Source organism: Geotrypetes seraphini, chromosome 5 (genome assembly GCF_902459505.1).
Source record: "Geotrypetes seraphini chromosome 5, aGeoSer1.1, whole genome shotgun sequence".
Classification (NCBI taxonomy): domain Eukaryota; kingdom Metazoa; phylum Chordata; class Amphibia; order Gymnophiona; family Dermophiidae; genus Geotrypetes; species Geotrypetes seraphini.
The window spans coordinates 59,897,368-59,914,863 of NC_047088.1; the positions used below are offsets into that span (position 1 = coordinate 59,897,368).

The 17,496-nt window shown below is 47.4% G+C and overlaps 1 protein-coding gene across 2 annotated transcripts in view; it reads left to right on the top strand.

Moving 5' to 3' along the window:
• Positions 1-17,496, top strand: part of PCDH11X (protocadherin 11 X-linked) — a 1,806,309-nt gene that overhangs the window by 979,908 nt on the left and 808,905 nt on the right. The window lies entirely within an intron of this gene.

Here is a 17,496-nt window from a genome sequence, read left to right on the forward strand (position 1 = left end):
GCAGGTCAAGCAATGTTTTATGTTGCACAATAAAACAGGGGAAACAGGGGGTCACATGATGATAGCGTGCTGATCAGACGTCAGTAGTTCGAGCTCCGCTCTAACCCTTAGAAATTACCCCCGAACCTGCATATAGTCGGCACGTTTCTTTTGGATTTTTTGCTCTCACCTCTTCGGGTTCTCTCCTACTTCTGGGAGCCCTGGTGGAGTGCAGACCAGCTCTGTTCGGCAGGTATGCCGATAAAGACCTCGAGGCCCGGAAAGGAAAGGGCTGCTAAGCCTCTGCAAATGGCGGCCACCAGCCCGATCTCTGCTGCTATGCCCCAGCACGATGCAGACATGCAAGTGTCTGTCTGCCATCTTTTGAAGCTGCTGGATGAAAAACTGTCTAAAATACATGCCATGCTGGCATTGCGGGCCACTCTGCATGGCTCCAGCAGGCAGAGGAGCGGATTTCGGCACAGGAGGATTGGGCGGAGACATCGGACACTCATCTTGCTGCATTGGAAGCGCAACTTAAGCAGCTGGATGTTCGGGCTGAGGAGGCAGAAAACCGCAGCTGTCGAAATAACCTACGGCTTATAGGGTGCCAGAGTCTGTCCGCAACTCTGAGCTTGGAGACCTGGTGGCCACGTGGTTGCCCCAAACCCTCGGACTTACATCTTCCTTGGGCCCAGTGCACGTGGAATGGGTGCATCGCATAGGGGTGCCACGTGCTGAGGGAGCCCGACTGCGTCTGGTTATAGCCCATTTCCTCAATTATGCTGTTAAAGCTCGCATCCTGGAGGCTTACCGGCGAGTCCGCTCCCTGGATTACAATGGCACCAAGCTCCTGCTCTTTCAAGATTTTTCCATCAAGCTCTTGGAGAAGCGGCGGGCTCTGGCGCCCTACTGCACACAGCTTCATGCCAGAGGGATTAAATTTACTCTCCAATATCCCGCTAAGGTGCGCATTCATCACAACACCGGAGTGGTCATGATGGATACTCCGGCAGCGCTCCATTCCTACTTGGAAGGGTTGTCGGCTCCTTGAGGGGCTGGAGTTGCTGCAGGCCTGGTCGAGATCCTGCCTTGGGACCCTGGGAGGCTACGGGCTCTCTTCCTGCTGCTGGTGCAGAGATGGACATTTTGTATTTGCTTACCACCCAGGGAAGCGGGCAGTGCTTGTGGCTTCCTCTGTGGGATTTTATGTCTCTAGCCCATGGGCCACTACACGCCTCTTGCCACTCTATGGCTTCCTGACTCCGCTGTGGCCCATATTCTCCGACCTGTTCTGTATTTGCCCGGCAGAGGATTGCTTCTTTCCTCATTCTGACCTGGAGCCTGTTGGAGCACCATTGTTGGGTTCTTCTACCATCTCCATATTTTCCGGAAGGTGTCTCCCAGTCTTTTTGTGCCAGTGTTGACTATTTGGACACATTGCTGACCAATGTTTTCTTGGGGGGGGGGGGGGGGCTCGGGGTATTTGTTACGTTCTGGTTTTCAGGGTGGATTGTGAGTTGGGTGAATGGTTTGTTTCAGGGGGGAGGGTTGGGATGGGCAGGGAGGGAGTGAGTCGGGTGGGGTATGCTTGGATGGGTGTGCATGGAGTCTCGAGGGCATGGGCTGCTGCTTCGTTGGTACATAGATCACTATGGCATGTCTGGAGGGGAGGCCTAGCTGGGGGGCCTTTTTCCCTCTACTATTTGGCAGATCTTTCTTATACCTGCTGTTCATGGCCTGGTAGATCATGGTTACTTTGAAGTTTTCCACTCTCAACGTGGATGGGATCCATTCCCCGATTAAGCGGAAGAAAATACTCTCCTGGTTTCGTAAGGAGCATATTGACATTGCCTTTATACAGGAGACTCACCTCACGCCCGTAGAACATGAGAAACTCAGGAGGGATTGGGTGGGTGAGGTGTACTATTCCTCTTATAGTAATCGTCAAAGGGGGGTAGCTATTTTGATCCACAAACAGCTCCCGTTCCAATTGCATAAGATTATACAGGACAGGGGGGCAGATATGTCCTAGAGCTGGGGGAGCTTTGGGGACGGACTTACCTATTTTGTAATGTATATGCCCCTAATGTTTATAATCATCATTTTTTTTCCGGGGTGATGTCACGGCTGGCACAGTACCCAGGTTACCAAATCGTTCTGGGGAGGAATTTAATATAATGGCGGATCCCTCTCAAGACTGCGCTTCCACAAAGTGTTTTCCCAAGGATCACATGGGAAAAGGGGTTAACTTTTTGACCACACAGCTCGGGCTTTTGGATATCTGGCGCTTACTCCATCCTGCAGAACTCACCTATACATTTTACTCCAATCCCCATAATTTATATACACGTCTTGACTATTTTCTGCTTTCTCCTTTGTTGTTACCCACCGTCGTGGTTGTAGATATCATGGAAGTTCCTCTATCTGATCACTCCCTCATGGTACTTTCCCTTCAACTCTCCATGGACCCTCCTGAACGGATGTGGCGTTTTCCGAGCTACCTTTTTAAAGACCTTACTTTTCACAAGTATTTGCGAGAAAAGTGGTTGGATTATTATAGTACCAATCAGACCCCTGATCTTGATCTGGGTATTTTCTGGGAGGCTTCCAAGGTGGTACTGCGGGGTTTCGTTATTGCTTATGTCGCTGGCAAAAAAAAGAAACTGGAAGCGGAATTATTGACGTTAACGAGCGAGTTGCAGCAGCTCCGGCGACGCCATCAGGGGACTTTACTGGACACTGATCGTACTCGCCTACGTGCTCTTAGACAACAGATTGATGCGATTCTCACCCAGCGGGTGGAGTGAAACCTATATTTCCGCCATTATAGAAACATAGAAACATAGAAACATAGAAAGATGACGGCAGAAAAGGGCCATAGCCCATCAAGTCTGCCCACTCCACTGACCCACCCCAATAGTCTAGATGCTAGTGACTCGACCTACGTAGGGATCCCACGTAAGTGTCCCATTTTCTCTTAAAGTCGAGCACGCCGGTGGCCTCGACCACCTGCACCGGAAGCTCATTCCAGTGGTCCACCACCCTTTCCGTGAAAAAATACTTCCTGGTGTCACTACTAAATTTCCCCCCTCTAAGTTTAAGCGGATGCCCTCTTGTGGTCGAGGGTCCTTTGGGGAAAAGAATGTCATCTTCCACCTCGACACGTCCCGTGATGAACTTAAATGTCTCAATCATGTCCCCCCTCTCCCTGCGTTCCTCTAGAGTGTAGAGCCGCAGTCTACTCAGTCTCTCTTCGTACGAGAGACCCTTGAACCCCAAGACCATCCTAGTGGCCATCCGCTGAACCGACTCAACTCTAAGCACGTCTTTCCGGTAATGTGGCCTCCAGAATTGCACACAGTATTCCAGATGAGGTCTCACCATGGTTCTGTACAGCGGCATTATGACTTCTGGTTTCCGACTGACAAAACTTCTATTGATACATCCCATCATTTGCCTTGCCTTGGATGTGGCCTTCTCCACCTGTTTGGCAGCCTTCATGTCTGCACTGATGATTACTCCCAAATCTCGTTCTACTGAGGTCCTAGCTAATGTTTCTCCATTTAAGGTGTAAGTTCTGCACGGATTTCTGCTACCGAGGTGCATGACCTTACATTTCATAGCATTGAAGCCTAGCTGCCATGTTGAGGACCAGTTTTCCAACATACAAAGGTCCTTTGTCATACTATCCTGTAAAAAGTTTCCACTTACTATGTTGCACAGTTTTGCGTCATCGGCGAATAATCTTCATCGATGGGGGGGGAGAGCTGGTAGGTTATTGGCACACCTAGTTCGTCCCTATCGCAAGCGCCAAGTCATCAAGGCTATTACTGACACGCAGGGTTGCACTTATACGACTGAAGCCCATATCCATCATCAATTTGTGACCTATTATAAAGATCTCTATGCCTGCAGACCTTCTGCAGATTCCGCTCGGGAAGCCTTTTTTCAGGATGTCCTCCTCCCTAAGCTCGATCCGGCCCAGATTCAAGCTCTGAATGCTCCCATCGACCACCTTGAGGTGGAGCTAGGTATTAAGGCGCTTAAATTAACTAAATCTCCAGGGCCTGATGGTTAAGGGCCAGAATACTATAAGATATTGTTCGATGTTATTTCCACCTCTTTAGCGGCTGCGTTTAATTCCTTGCATTCTCAGAAGAGTGTGGACCGCTATAATATGGCACACGTTGTTTTGTTGCCCAAGCCGGGCAAGGACCCATCTCAGGTGGGCTCTTACAGACCCATTTCGCTTCTCAACCAAGACGCAAAACTGCTCGCAGCGCTGCTCGCTAGACGCCTGAATGCCTACCTTCATCTTTTTATTCACGAAGATCAGGTGGGCTTTGTACCTGGACGATACGCCTCTATGAATCTTACGAGGGCTTTGATGACCATTTACTCTCGCAGGGGAGGAGACAATCGGGCGGCTATTGTGGGCCTTGACATGGAGAAGGCATTCGATAGCATCTCCTGTTCTTATCTTTTTTGGGTCATGGGTCAATACGGGTTGGAGGGTTCCTTTCTAGAATGGGTGCGCAGTCTTTATTTTTTTGCCCCAGGCTCGGCTTCTTGTTAATGGACACCTTACATCGCCGTTTCCCCTTGAACAAGGTACTCGGCAGGGGTGCCCCTTGTCCCCGCTCCTTTTCTTACTGGCTATTGAACCTCTGGCGGTTAAGATTCGCTCTGACCCTATCCTTCTCAGCATCAAAATTGGAGCCAAAGAGAGTCGCATTAATCTATTTGCAGACAATATTCTGTTATATCTGGAACAAGCACCCCCTACACTTACCTGTGGCTCTTTCTCTTGTCCGTGACTTTGGGACCGTGTCGGGTCTTTGGGTTAATTGTGCAAAATCGGAACTTCCTGCCTTTGGGCTTCTCATAGGCATGAGCAATGGCATGATGCTCTTCCGATTCCCCTGGTCCGGAAACCTATGCGCTACCTCGGCGTCTATTTGAGCACCCAACCTCATATCCTCTATCAATATAACATTCTCCATCATATTGAGGCTATTCGTAAACTCTGTGTGAAATGGAAGGATTTGCCGCTTTCCCTTTGGGATAGAGCGGCGTTATTCAAAATGGTTCTCTTGCCGAAACTTTTATATCTGCTCCAAACGATCCCGCTATGGATCTCGAACAGAGATGCACAGACCTTTAAGTCTCTCCTTCTTTCCTTCTTGTGGCGCAACAAATGGGCTCGCATCAGCTTTACAACCCTATCCTTGGACAAGTGGCACGGTGGACTGAACATACCTGATATTCGTATGTACAATGTGGCTTCCCTGATGCGTTTTGTCCATGAGGGCGTCTCAGGTCATTATAGGTACTCTCCGCCTGGCTGGTTCACTGTATGGTGCGCACCTCATTTCTTCCTATCTTTGTTGCATGTGCATCCCTGGTCTTCCCCGGGGATGGATTTCCGCTTTCATTTTCTGAAACCTCTTCACCAGGCCTGGTGGTGGTGGCGGAGAACTCAGCAGCGTGCTCCGCAGGCATCTCCGTTCTTGCCCCTGCTGGGTAATGTCATTTTCCTCCCAGGAATGGGGCCCTCGGGGTTTCAATTCTGGGAGTCCCGGGGCTGTGTCAGCCTACGACATCTCTCTGATGAGGGCATGGGGTCGTTCCCCACTTTTTCCCACATCCAGTCTTGTTGGGAGATCCCTACCGCACACTTTTGGGCTTACTTACAGGCCAGGCACTATTATCTTTCCTTAACCCGCAGGTGGGGCGAGCGATGGCCTTTTGGAAGACTGGATACTCAATTGGCTCTGTTACCTTTCCAGATGAATACCTTAGCCACTTGGTATCAGCTCCTTAAGAATGCTCTCCCCACCACTTACCTGCCCAGGCTTATGGCCCAGTGGTCCCGGGACCTGGCTCTTGACTACACTGAAGCCCAATTTTTAGACCTATTCAATAACCTTACTCAATTCACGGGATCTACGGATCTCAGGGAGATGCAATTTAAAATTCTTCACCGCGCTTATATATCTAGGGCTAGAGGCCAGGCCATGGGCTTATGGGACAATGCTACTTGCTCCCATTGTCAGAGGGCACCGGGCACACTGGTGCATATGTTTTTGGAGTGTCCCCATGTGGCTCTTTGGCTCCAGGTTCTACCTTTTCTTGATGACTTGCTTGGCCGGAGAGTGCCCAGGCAATATGGTCTCTTGCTTTTGGGAGACTTGAGGGAGGTGTCTTCTGCGGGGTTCTCCCCACCTTGCCGGAAGCTCCTATACACAGTACTCTTAGTGGTAAAAAAGCTCTTGCTCCTGCGTTGGGTGGAGGGGGCTCTGGCCTCATTTAATCAGTGGCTCCATAGAATGCAGGAGCTGGCTACCTTTGAACTCCAAACCTATGTTTCGCCCCTGAGTAGTGATAAAAACTACTCCTTGTGTCTCCTTGTGGAAGGCGTTCCACGCAGCGGCTGACTCCGCTGTATCTAAGGCCTCGCCCTGATCCGGGCTTTCACCTTTTGGGGTTTCACGTCCATGGCATGGCTGGTTGCTCTCGAGCTGGGCTGTCTGATGTTTGCCTGTGGTGTGCTTGGGGTGTGACTTGAGTTGGTTGTGGTTTGACTTGGGTGGTTGTGGTTTGAGTTGGATGGTTCTGAGGGGTGGTTGGGAGGGTGTATGTTGTGAGTGGGGATTGTAAATTTTTGAAAAATGTTCTTGCAGTCTTTCTTATATTTTGGGAATTGTTGTATTGATACGCTTCCTAGGTCCCTTATTGAAGGGGTTTCCCCTTCCTTCTAGACTGATTGTGTATTTGTCCTCGGTAGGCATTTTGTTTGCACTTTTTCTGTTGTACGGCATTTGATCTATGTTTTATTATTCTGCTGTACCAGTTATATGATCCCTTGTCCGGATCTTGTTGATTGTATTGACTGCTTTTTCAATAAAAATTATTTACAAAAAAACAAAACAAAACAGGGGAAACAAAACTACAAACTCAAATATGTAAAGTATAGGGTGGAATTGTCTAAATCAGAATGATGTGCACACAACAGAATGTCCTTAAATCATCTGATGGTCCAAATAACTTTATTCATCCAATAACTCAATGACGCAGGGCTCCTTTTACTAAGGTGTGCTAGTGTTTATAGCGCACGCAGGATATTACCACGTGCTACACCATGGCGCTATGTGGCTAGAACTAACGCCATTCTAATCCATACATTCAAATTAAAGAGCGCTTACTGTCCTCTGTCCTCAAAGTTAATTTTTTGTAAAAAAAAAAAAATAATAATAATAATCTTTGAGACATCCTATTACAATATAAAAATATGTGTTATAGTGCAAAAACTAATTTAATGCAATGGGCCTTTTCTTTCTTTATGCATATATTTTCTTTCTTTATATATTTGTATATATGTTTTATACTGACTTTCCCAAAATGAGTGTGAAATAGTTTGCAATGATCAAATACAAATAATTAGAAAATCATACAATATCATAATTTCTAAAACATAATAAACACGAACCATATGGCCTACTTTTTGTAGTAGGCCATGCAGTAAATAAAGCATGTTAACACTGGTAGTTCACACTGCTTATAAGTGAATCCTTCATGAATTAGTTTCCTGATGTCTACTTTTGGTATTCCATTAAAAAAAATCTACTCTTAACAACCTTAATTAAAAACAGAATTTTAATTAAAAAGTATTTCTCATGGGACACACACACAAAAAAAATGTTTTTGCACATTCCCCCTTGGAATATGTGTGCATAAATAAAATACTCTTCTGAGCTCTCTGACCTCTGTGTGGATTAAAGTAAACATGTAGTGTAATAGAACATTTTACTTGCTGCTTAAAAGATGCATGCATTCTATCCATAGCTGAGAAAACAATAATTCCTGTTAGCAAATGGAAGCTGAAGGAGTAACTTAATTCATGTGGATGCCTTTTTGCTGTGTTATTTCAGCAAGCTCTTCACTTGTTACATGGAGGGGTAAAATAAAAAAAATATGTCAAAGTCCATTTTGGGCCTAAGGCGCTAGTCATCCAAAGTCGGCAGCATCTAAAGTCTATTCTCAAGAAATATGTCCAAAATTTTTTTTTTCAAGAATTATCTACTTCTATGTCCAGCCATTTGATCGTCCAGACCGCTAAGTTGTCTATCTTTATACTGCATTCTCATCCCAAATATTGTTCAAGTCCAAAATGCCTAGGAAAAAACCTTTTGGACGTAGAAGGGGTCAGCAAAGTGATAGAATGGCCACCCAGACATACTAACAGAGTAGTGGGCCACCTTACAGGCCACTGCTGTGAACTTCACAAAAAGGGTACCACATAAACATTTCACCACAACTTCCTTATAGGTCATGGTGAGCCTCCACCAAATACCTCCAAAACCTACTATACCCACCTGTCTACTATCCCAATAGCCCTTATGACTGCAGGTGCCACCTAAATAGCAGTACAGTAGAGTTAGGGGGTTTGGAGGGGTGCACATGTTCCACCATAAATGCAGTGGTTAGAGTGGCTTATGGGCTTGGGTCCTCCTCTCTATGGTTCACTAGCCCACCCACCCCCCAGACTACTTAAGCCACCTCTGTGCAACTCTACTAGGCTTTCCTAGGCCAGGTGCTAATTTTCTGGAGGCAGGTATGTACGCTTTTATTCCGATTTTTATGGCTGTGTATGTGCGTGGGGGGGGGGGGTCAGTGATCACTAGTGTAGTGTGGGGGGTCTGTACTTTGTTACTCAAAAAATACCTCTCTTACCTCTTAATGTAATGTTTTCACTAGAAACAACAGTGAATGCTCTTTTCTATATACTTGTCTCAAGCTTGTGATTTAATGGCTTGCTTAAAGGGGAGGGGGCCTCAGATCCCCGCAAATTGTAAGTATGTTAACTGAACAACTGCACCGGAAAGGGAAGAAACCTCCTGGGCCCCACACCCCCTCCTGCCTAATGGAATTTGTTCAATGCTCTCTTAATTCTCTATGCAAAATTCTTTAAAATACAAAGCAGAGAACTTAAGTTAGGCAGGGCTTTTGAATGTGTGCTGCAGGAATAGTAAGTCTCCTGCTGGCTTTGCCGGTCCGCTTTTGCCAACGTGAGCTAGCAGGTGTTTCGCTGTATAGCTGCGTCAGTGCAATAGACTCTCGGCTTTACTTGTCATGCTCATATAGGCTTGGGATCCTTCCTGCCAGTAGTCGCGGAGGGTGTGCCTTCGGCAGGAGAGATTGGGCATCTCTCATGCCGATATTGGGTTTGTTGGAGGGGAGGGGGGCTTGCCAGCAGAAGACATTAGGCATCTCTCCTGCCACGATCGTTGCGGTGAGGGATGGGCAGTTTGCCAGGGCTGCTGAGCTGATCACAGCAGCCGCAATCAGCTCAGTGGCCCCTATTCAGAACTTATACCTGTTTTGACTTAGTCTAAGCCAAAACATATAAGTTCCAACTGGGCCATCTCCTTAGACTTTTGGTTATATTTAAAGTACGATTAAGTCTAGGTCGGCCCACTCCCACCCTTTCCCCTCCTCTAAAAATGCCCCTTTTCGCTCTAGGCATTCAGAGGAAAGGTAAAGGCCCAATATCTGGTCTTAGAGACGTCTAAAACCAGCTTTGATTATCGGTATTTGGATGATCTGCCTTTTTGATCGACCAAGAACCGATTTAGGCCACTTTTTGAACTTTTTAAAATTTTATTATGAGCCCCCTAGTGTTTACCTTTTCTGTATAAATCATACTTTGGAATGTACCGTATTTTCGCGGATATAACGCGCACCATTGTAAAACGCGCACAGGGGTATAGCGCGCAGAAATCACGATGATATGTACAAAAACTTTTCTATACCGCGCTCAGGCATATAACGCGCATGCTGCCCGACTCTCCTCTGGCCACCCCGACTCTCCTTTCGCTCTCCCCGACTCTCCTCTGGCCACCCCGATTCTCCTTTCGCCCTCCCCGACTCTCATCTGGTTGCCCCGACTCTCCTCTGGTTGCCCCGACTCACCATTCACCCGCCCTGACTTTCGGTGCACTGCCCCGCCTCTCCGTGCCTGTCCCCCTTGAAGTCCTGTCCCCCCTTGAAGGTCTGCCTGTCCCCCCTTGAAGTCCTGTCCCCATCCTGAAAGCCTGATGCCCCCCCTCGACGTCCGATTCTTCTCCCCCCTCGGCAGGACCACTCGCACCCCCACCCCGAAGGACCGCCGACTCCCCGACAATATTGGGCCAGGAGGGAGCCCAAATCCTCCTGGCCACGGCGACCCCCTAACCCCACCCCGCACTACATTACGGGCAGGAGGGATCCCAGGCCCTCCTGCCCTCGACGCAAACCCCCTCCCCCCAACGACCGCCCCCCCCCAAGAACCTCCGCCCGTCCCCCAGCCGACCCGCGACCCCCCTGGCCGACCCCCACGACACCCCCACCCGCCTTCCCCGTACTTTGTGTAGTTGGGCCAGAAGGGAGCCCAAACCCTCCTGGCCACGGCGACCCCCTAACCCCACCCCGCACTACATTACGGGCAGGAGGGATCCCAGGCCCTCCTGCCCTTGACGCAAACCCCCCTCCCTCCAACGACCGCCCCCCCCTCAAGAACCTCCGACCGACCCGCGACCCCCCTGGCCGACCCCCCCACCCCCCTTCCCCGTACCTTTGGAAGTTGGCCGGACAGACGGGAGCCAAACCCGCCTGTCCGGCAGGCAGCCAACGAAGGAATGAGGCCGGATTGGCCCATCCGTCCTAAAGCTCCGCCTACTGGTGGGGCCTAAGGCGCCTGGGCCAATCAGAATAGGCCCTGGAGCCTTAGGTCCCACCTGGGGGCGCGGCCTGAGGCACATGGGCCAAACCCGACCATGTGTCTCAGGCCGCGCCCCCAGGTGGGACCTAAGGCTCCAGGACCTATTCTGATTGGCCCACGCGCCTTAGGCCCCACCAGTAGGCGGAGCTTTAGGACGGATGGGCCAATCCGGCCTCATTCCTTCGTTGGCTGCCTGCCGGACAGGCGGGTTTGGCTCCCGTCTGTCCGGCCAACTTCCAAAGGTACGGGGAAGGGGGGTGGGGGGGTCGGCCAGGGGGGTCGCGGGTCGGTCGGAGGTTCTTGGGGGGGGCGGTCGTTGGAGGGAGGGGGGTTTGCGTCGAGGGCAGGAGGGCCTGGGATCCCTCCTGCCCGTAATGTAGTGCGGGGTGGGGTTAGGGGGTCGCCGTGGCCAGGAGGGTTTGGGCTCCCTCCTGGCCCGATATTGTTGGGGAGTCGGCGGTCCTTCGGGGTGAGGGTGCGAGTGGTCCTGCCGGGGGGGGGGATGTATCGGACGTCGGGGAGTCGGCCGGGCAAGAGGGCTTGGGCTCCCTCTTGCTCCGATCGTGGATGCGGGTGCGGGTGGGAGCGCGTGCGAGCGGTCGTTCGGGGTGGGGGTGCGAGCGGTCCTGCTGGGGGGGTGAATCGGGCGTCGGGCGGGGTGGGAACTATGTTTAAAAACTTTTGTATACCGCGCTCAGGCATATAACGCGCGAGGGGTATGCGCGGTACGTAAAATCACGTATAACGCGCGCGTTATATCCGCGAAAATACGGTATATTTGTAAGGATTAATGTGAAACATCTCATTAATATTTTTCATACTCTTACTAATATTTTCTATTTGTTTCTATGATGCTGGATAATGTTTTCAAAATCTATTGTTTATTATAGAACCTTTAATCTGTTTGTGTTAATTTCTTTAATGTTTCTGTAAGCTTTTTCAACACATTCTACATGCACAGGGAAGTTTGTGAAAATTTCTTCATGCCTAAAATATGCTACTTAATGTGATAGGATGCATAAGGCATATTTATTGTAAATCTGTGGAGTTCATTTTCAAAAATTAAAAACATCTAAAAAACTTTAAACCGTTATTTGAATGTTTTAATCACCAAAATGTCCAAGTGCCGATTTTTTTGAAACCGACATTCTGGACATCTTCCTAGGCTTCGTAGCCACTGTGGGGACATGTTAGAGGCATGTTATGGGTGGGCTTTGGGCGTACTTATACTTGGATGTCTTGCTGTGATAAATCAAATCTTTTCCAAGATGTCCAGGATGGAACTTTAAACGTGTCTGAGTGCTAAAAAATGTACCATACCCAAACTGACTAGAAGACCACTAGAGGGATTATTTAGTGATCCCTCCACACTCCTTCAGTGGTCACTGACCTGACAATATGACAGTATCACTCTCCTACCAGTTGAAAACCCACTAACTAAAGTAACCCCCAAAATACAAGATATCTGTAGGACAATAGAAGCCTGGATGAAGGACCACAGACTAAAATTAAACACAGAAAAAATGTTATTCTATTAATGGAGAATGATAAACAACCCACAGCAACCAACATAGAAATTAACTCCCTAACTTACCTACTAGAACCCACACTAAAAGTGTTATACAGTAGATAGATGTGGCTCTCTTCAATTACAGATCTGCAACATTGTCCAAAAATACTTCATAATGATGCACAACCTAAGAACATATGAACATTTTTTAAAGAGTCACAGTTTTGACTCCTAGTACAATCCCTAATCTTGGTATTGATGATTATTGCAACATTTTGTACTTACCATGTCTGGCATCAAAGATAAAACAGTTGCAAACTAATCTTTTCCATGAACAAATATGACCACATAACACCAGCCTACCTAGAAACACACTGGCTCCCAAGTGAAAGGCTGAATCTTATTCAAATTCTATTGCCTGCTGCTTAAAGCTCTACAGAGCTATGCCCCAATTTACCTGAACAATAGAATTGCACTGAAAGAAACAAAAGGCCTCAGAGAAACATGAATCCCTTAACTTACCCCTCAAAAAAAAAATAAATAAATAACAAAAAGGCTAAAATTGTTAGAAGGTCTACTCTCATTCCAAGCAGCAAAACTAGATAAAGATGTTGTCAGAATCTTAGATGCCATATTGGATTATAGAATCTTCCAGAAAGAAATCAAAATAATGTTATTTAGGAAATATGCCCTGCGGATGCTAATGCAATCTTTGTCAAATAATAAGTTTTGAAATGTAATTCCTTGGAAATGTCCAGATACCTCTTGTTGTATTCCACCTAGAACTGAAAGATTAAAACAGAATAGAAGTCAATAAATATAATGTAATCAAATTATGTTATGAATATTATCATATGGAAGCTGCCTAGAACATTTGGATAGTGTGTATTACAAGTATTTTAATTAATTAATTAATATAATAAAATAAAATAGCTGATTAGGTGTGATATTCAGCACTTAACCAGCTATGGTAAACCACATAAAGATCTTTTAGATGTGCTGAATGTTGACACTTAACTGTCCAAGGGCGGACTGTGCCTCTAGAACGTCCCCCAATAGCTGGTTTTGTGTTAGGTACTAAATTGACCTTTTCATAAGTATTAACCAGTTAAATGCCACTAAAAATGAATGGTTAGCCCTGAATAAACAATTTAAGTGGCCAGGAACCATTTATAGCCAGTTAAATCACTTTGAATATTGACCTCTTTCATTTTAATCATGAACATGAAAAAATAATTTTCATACCGATATTGCTATAGCCATATGGATACATTTTCATTTGAAGATATTGCTCAGTTTTGGTTTCTTGTTTTTGTGTGTGTGTATTTGGCAGAGTAGCCTATTGGTTAGAGTACTATTCTAACAATGAGGAAAGTCTGGTTCAAATTCCACTGCTACTGCTTATGAATTTGGGAAAATCACTTAATCCTCCTGTGAAGGGGTATACATCCCATCACCAAAATCTACAAACTTGAGGAAAAATGCTCACTGAGAAAGTACTACCGTATTAGAAGATGGTGTGGGCAGGGCCGCCATCAGGGCAGTACCACCAGTCCTGCATTCAGGGGCCCGGAGCTGACAGGGGGCCCGGGCTCCCCCAGGGTCCTAGGCCACAGTCTAGGGGGAGGGGCGGTCCGCCCCACGTGGACAGAAGAGAGCTGGACGGGGGCCCCTCGGAGTTCAATACATCTCGAGCTGTCTTCTGTTCCTGCCTGCCCAGCCGCTCACATATAGCCAATCGCAAGTGTTCCCCGATGTCAGCGCAAACGTCGAAGGGAGGGCTTAAGCAAAGCATGCCCTCCGACGTCAGCGCTGACGTCGGAGAATACTTCCGGTCAGCTATTTGTGCACGGCAGGACAGGCAGGAAACAGAAGACAAGCCTCGCGGCTCGAGCTCCGTTTTGCTGAGAAATTTGCAAAGATGGGCTGGGAGGCAAACGCGGAACACAAAAGGGGGGGGAGTGCCTTATGGACACAAGGCATGAACTTGGGAGAGAAGAAGGGAGGGAAAGAGATGCTGAGGTGGGGGAGGGAATGGGTTTTTGGACACAGAAGGCATGGACTTGGGAGAGAGGAAGGGAGGGAAAGAGATGCTGAGGTGGGTGAGGGAATGGGTTTTTGGACACAGAAGGCATGGACTTGGGAGAGAGGAAGGGAGGGAAAGAGATGCTGAGGTGGAGGAGGGAATGGGTTTTTGGACACAGAAGGCATGGACTTGGGAGAGAGGAAGGGAGGGAAAGAGATGCTGAGGTGGGGGAGGGAATGAGTTTTTGGACACAGAAGGCATGGACTTGGGAGAGAGGAAGGGAGGGAAAGAGATGTTTGTGTACACGGGGAATAGAAGAAAGGAAAATTTTTGGTCATAGGGAGGGAGTGAGGTACAGATAGTGGCATACCAGGGGGGGGGGTCCGCCCCGCCACACCCCGGGTTTACGTCCCAAGGGGGTGCACAGCTGGCCACCCTCCAGTGTTCTCCCTAGGCCGGCAAACTGTGGCTCTTTAGTCACTTAAGTGCCACCGCCGCCATCGGGAACAGGCCGGCACCAAGTTCTCCCTGCTTTTCCCTGTGGGGCCGGCCAACTCTCGCCACTCGCGTCAATTCTGACATCGGAGAGGACTTTCTGGGCCAGCCAATCGCTGCCTGGCTGGCCTAGAACGTCCTCTCCGACGTTGGAATTGACGTCGGGTGGCGAGAGTTGGTCGGCCCCGTGGGGAAGAGAAGCAGGGCGAACTCGGCGCCAGCCTATTCCCGATGGCGGCAGTGGCAGCCTATTCCCCAGTGGCGGTGGCAGCATTTTCCCAATGGTGGTGGCATAGGGGAGGGCAGGGAGAAAGAAAGAAAGGGGGGACAGGAAGCCAGAAAGAAAGAAAGGGGGCAGGGTAAAACAAAGAAAAATGGGGCACAGAAAGAGAGAGAGAGAAAGACAGACATACAGAACGAAAGAGGTTGTGGAGAGAGAAAGAAGGGGGCAGGGTGAGAGAGAGAAAAACAGACATACAGAAAGAAAGGGGGTATGGAGAGAGAGAAAAAGAAAGAAGGGGCAGGGTGAAACAAAGAAAAAGTTTGGGGAGGGAATGAGGTCTGGAGGAGAGGAAGCATACAGGAGGCTGAAAGAAGGGAAGAAATATTGGATGCACAGTCAGAAGAATAAAGTGCAACCAGAGACTGTTGAAATTACCAAAGGTAGGAAAAATGGTTTTATTTTCAATTTAGTGATCAAAATGTGTCTGCTTTGAGAATTTATATATGCTGTCTATATTTTGCACTATGGCCCCCTTTTACTAAACCGCAATAGCGTTTTTTAGCGCAGGGAGCCTATGAGCGTTGAGAGCAGTGTGGGGCATTCAGCGCAGCTCCCTGCGCTAAAAACCGCTATCGCGTTTTAGTAAAAAGGGAGGGGGAATATTTGTCTATTTTTGTATAGTTGTTACTGAGGTGACATTGCATAAAGTCATCTGCCTTGACCTCTTTGAAAACCCGCGGAATATAAATGATAATTAACATTTTCTCTGCGTACAGCGTGCTTTGTGTTTTTAAAATTTTATTGTTGGTAGATCATTTTGACTTGGCTACAAAGGTAAGGGGGAGGGAGGGAGGGGAACTGCTGAAAGACATCTAGTAATCCTTGAAGGCTTGACTGTGCAGGGAATTATTTTTGTAAAATCATGTTTTGTTATGTGACTGGCATTATTTAGACTTTAATTTCTATGAATGAATAGAATGAAAATGATATTAATTACTTGCTTGTTTTTATGTGCTTGTGCTGAAGGAAAGTGGAGAGAGAGTGGGCTGAGGACGCTGAAGGGAAATGGGGAAGAGAGAATGGGGAGAAGACGCTGATTTATAAATTGACAATTGTACAGAATATTGTTTCTTTTTTATATTCATCCATAGCTGCATGTTAATGATGTGCTCATATGCACTTTATAACATATACATCATCATTAACATGCAGCTGTGGATGTGTAAAGGACAGGCTGAGAAGGATGGATGGGAAGGAAGGAAGGTGCACATATCAACATATCGTACATTTTTAACATGCATGATGCAGCTATAGGCAAGCAGAGGAGGATGGGATCATACAGATGTGTTTGTTCAGATATGCGCTCAGATTTGTAGTTTTTTTTTTCTGATATATTTATTAAGCTTACAGTATTTATAAAAACACATTTAATACTTGTTACAAAAAAATATTGTGCAATTGTGATCTACTTCTGGCCTACAAAGGTCAAAAGAAATCCTTAACTGAGATTTTACATTCAGAAGGCCATCACTAGCACTATTATTTATTAGTTATTTATTTATTATGCAGATGTTTGTTAGTTTGTTATTAGTTCAGTATTAGACATATGTTAGTTTAGAATAGATAGTTATAGATTAGTTTAGTTTAGGTTAGGTTAGGGCCCTGCTGAAAGAGTCTACCTTGACGTGGTTGCAGGCTTACAAATCTTTTGGTCAAAGAGTGCGGCGACAGAGAAAAGCATGTGTGTATTCTGCCCATGGAAGAAGGGGAGGTCGGGGGGGGGGAAGGGGTGCTGGGGGGCCGAATAGGATTGCTCAGTAAGGGGCCCAGAAATTTCTGATGGCGGCCCTGGGTGTGGGTCTAAGGCAAAGGTAAATAGAACTGCTAAAGAAACTGATGACATCTCATTTGCATATAGATTTAAATACTGGGGAATTGCCTGCTGATAAGGACATGTAGTTTCACCATGATATTAAGAGGAACCTCTTCCCATGACCTCCAAACTGAAGGAACCCAGTGGGAGAGCTTGTCAGGAGCTCTCAGGCGACCATCAAGGGGATGAAGGCTGGCATTTGCTAAACCCTTGGTAAGCTAACATATCCTGATGTGGCCAGAGCATGGTCAAGGGCCAGATTACCTTGTATGGCCCATGTGGCTAAGGGCCAGATTATCTTCTGGGGCCAGAGTGACTAGAGTGACCAGTGGTGACCAAGTGACCAGAATGATTGAGAGTGACCCCAGGGAGTGGCAGGATAGGGAGGATCCTGAAGAGCATAATAACATTCCAGGACTCAACTGAGTAGGCAGGCAATGACATTTTGTGTCAAGGGTGGGATCTCCAAAACCACTTAGTATTGTGCAGAATAGTATCTGCCTCGAGCCCTGACACTACAGTATGGTATCCTAAGTTGGTTTAAAGTGGCTAACAAACCAATTGCAGACCCAATAATTACCCTTGGAACAGCTTGTCATGCAAACTTTAGAAGATTGTATAATATGGT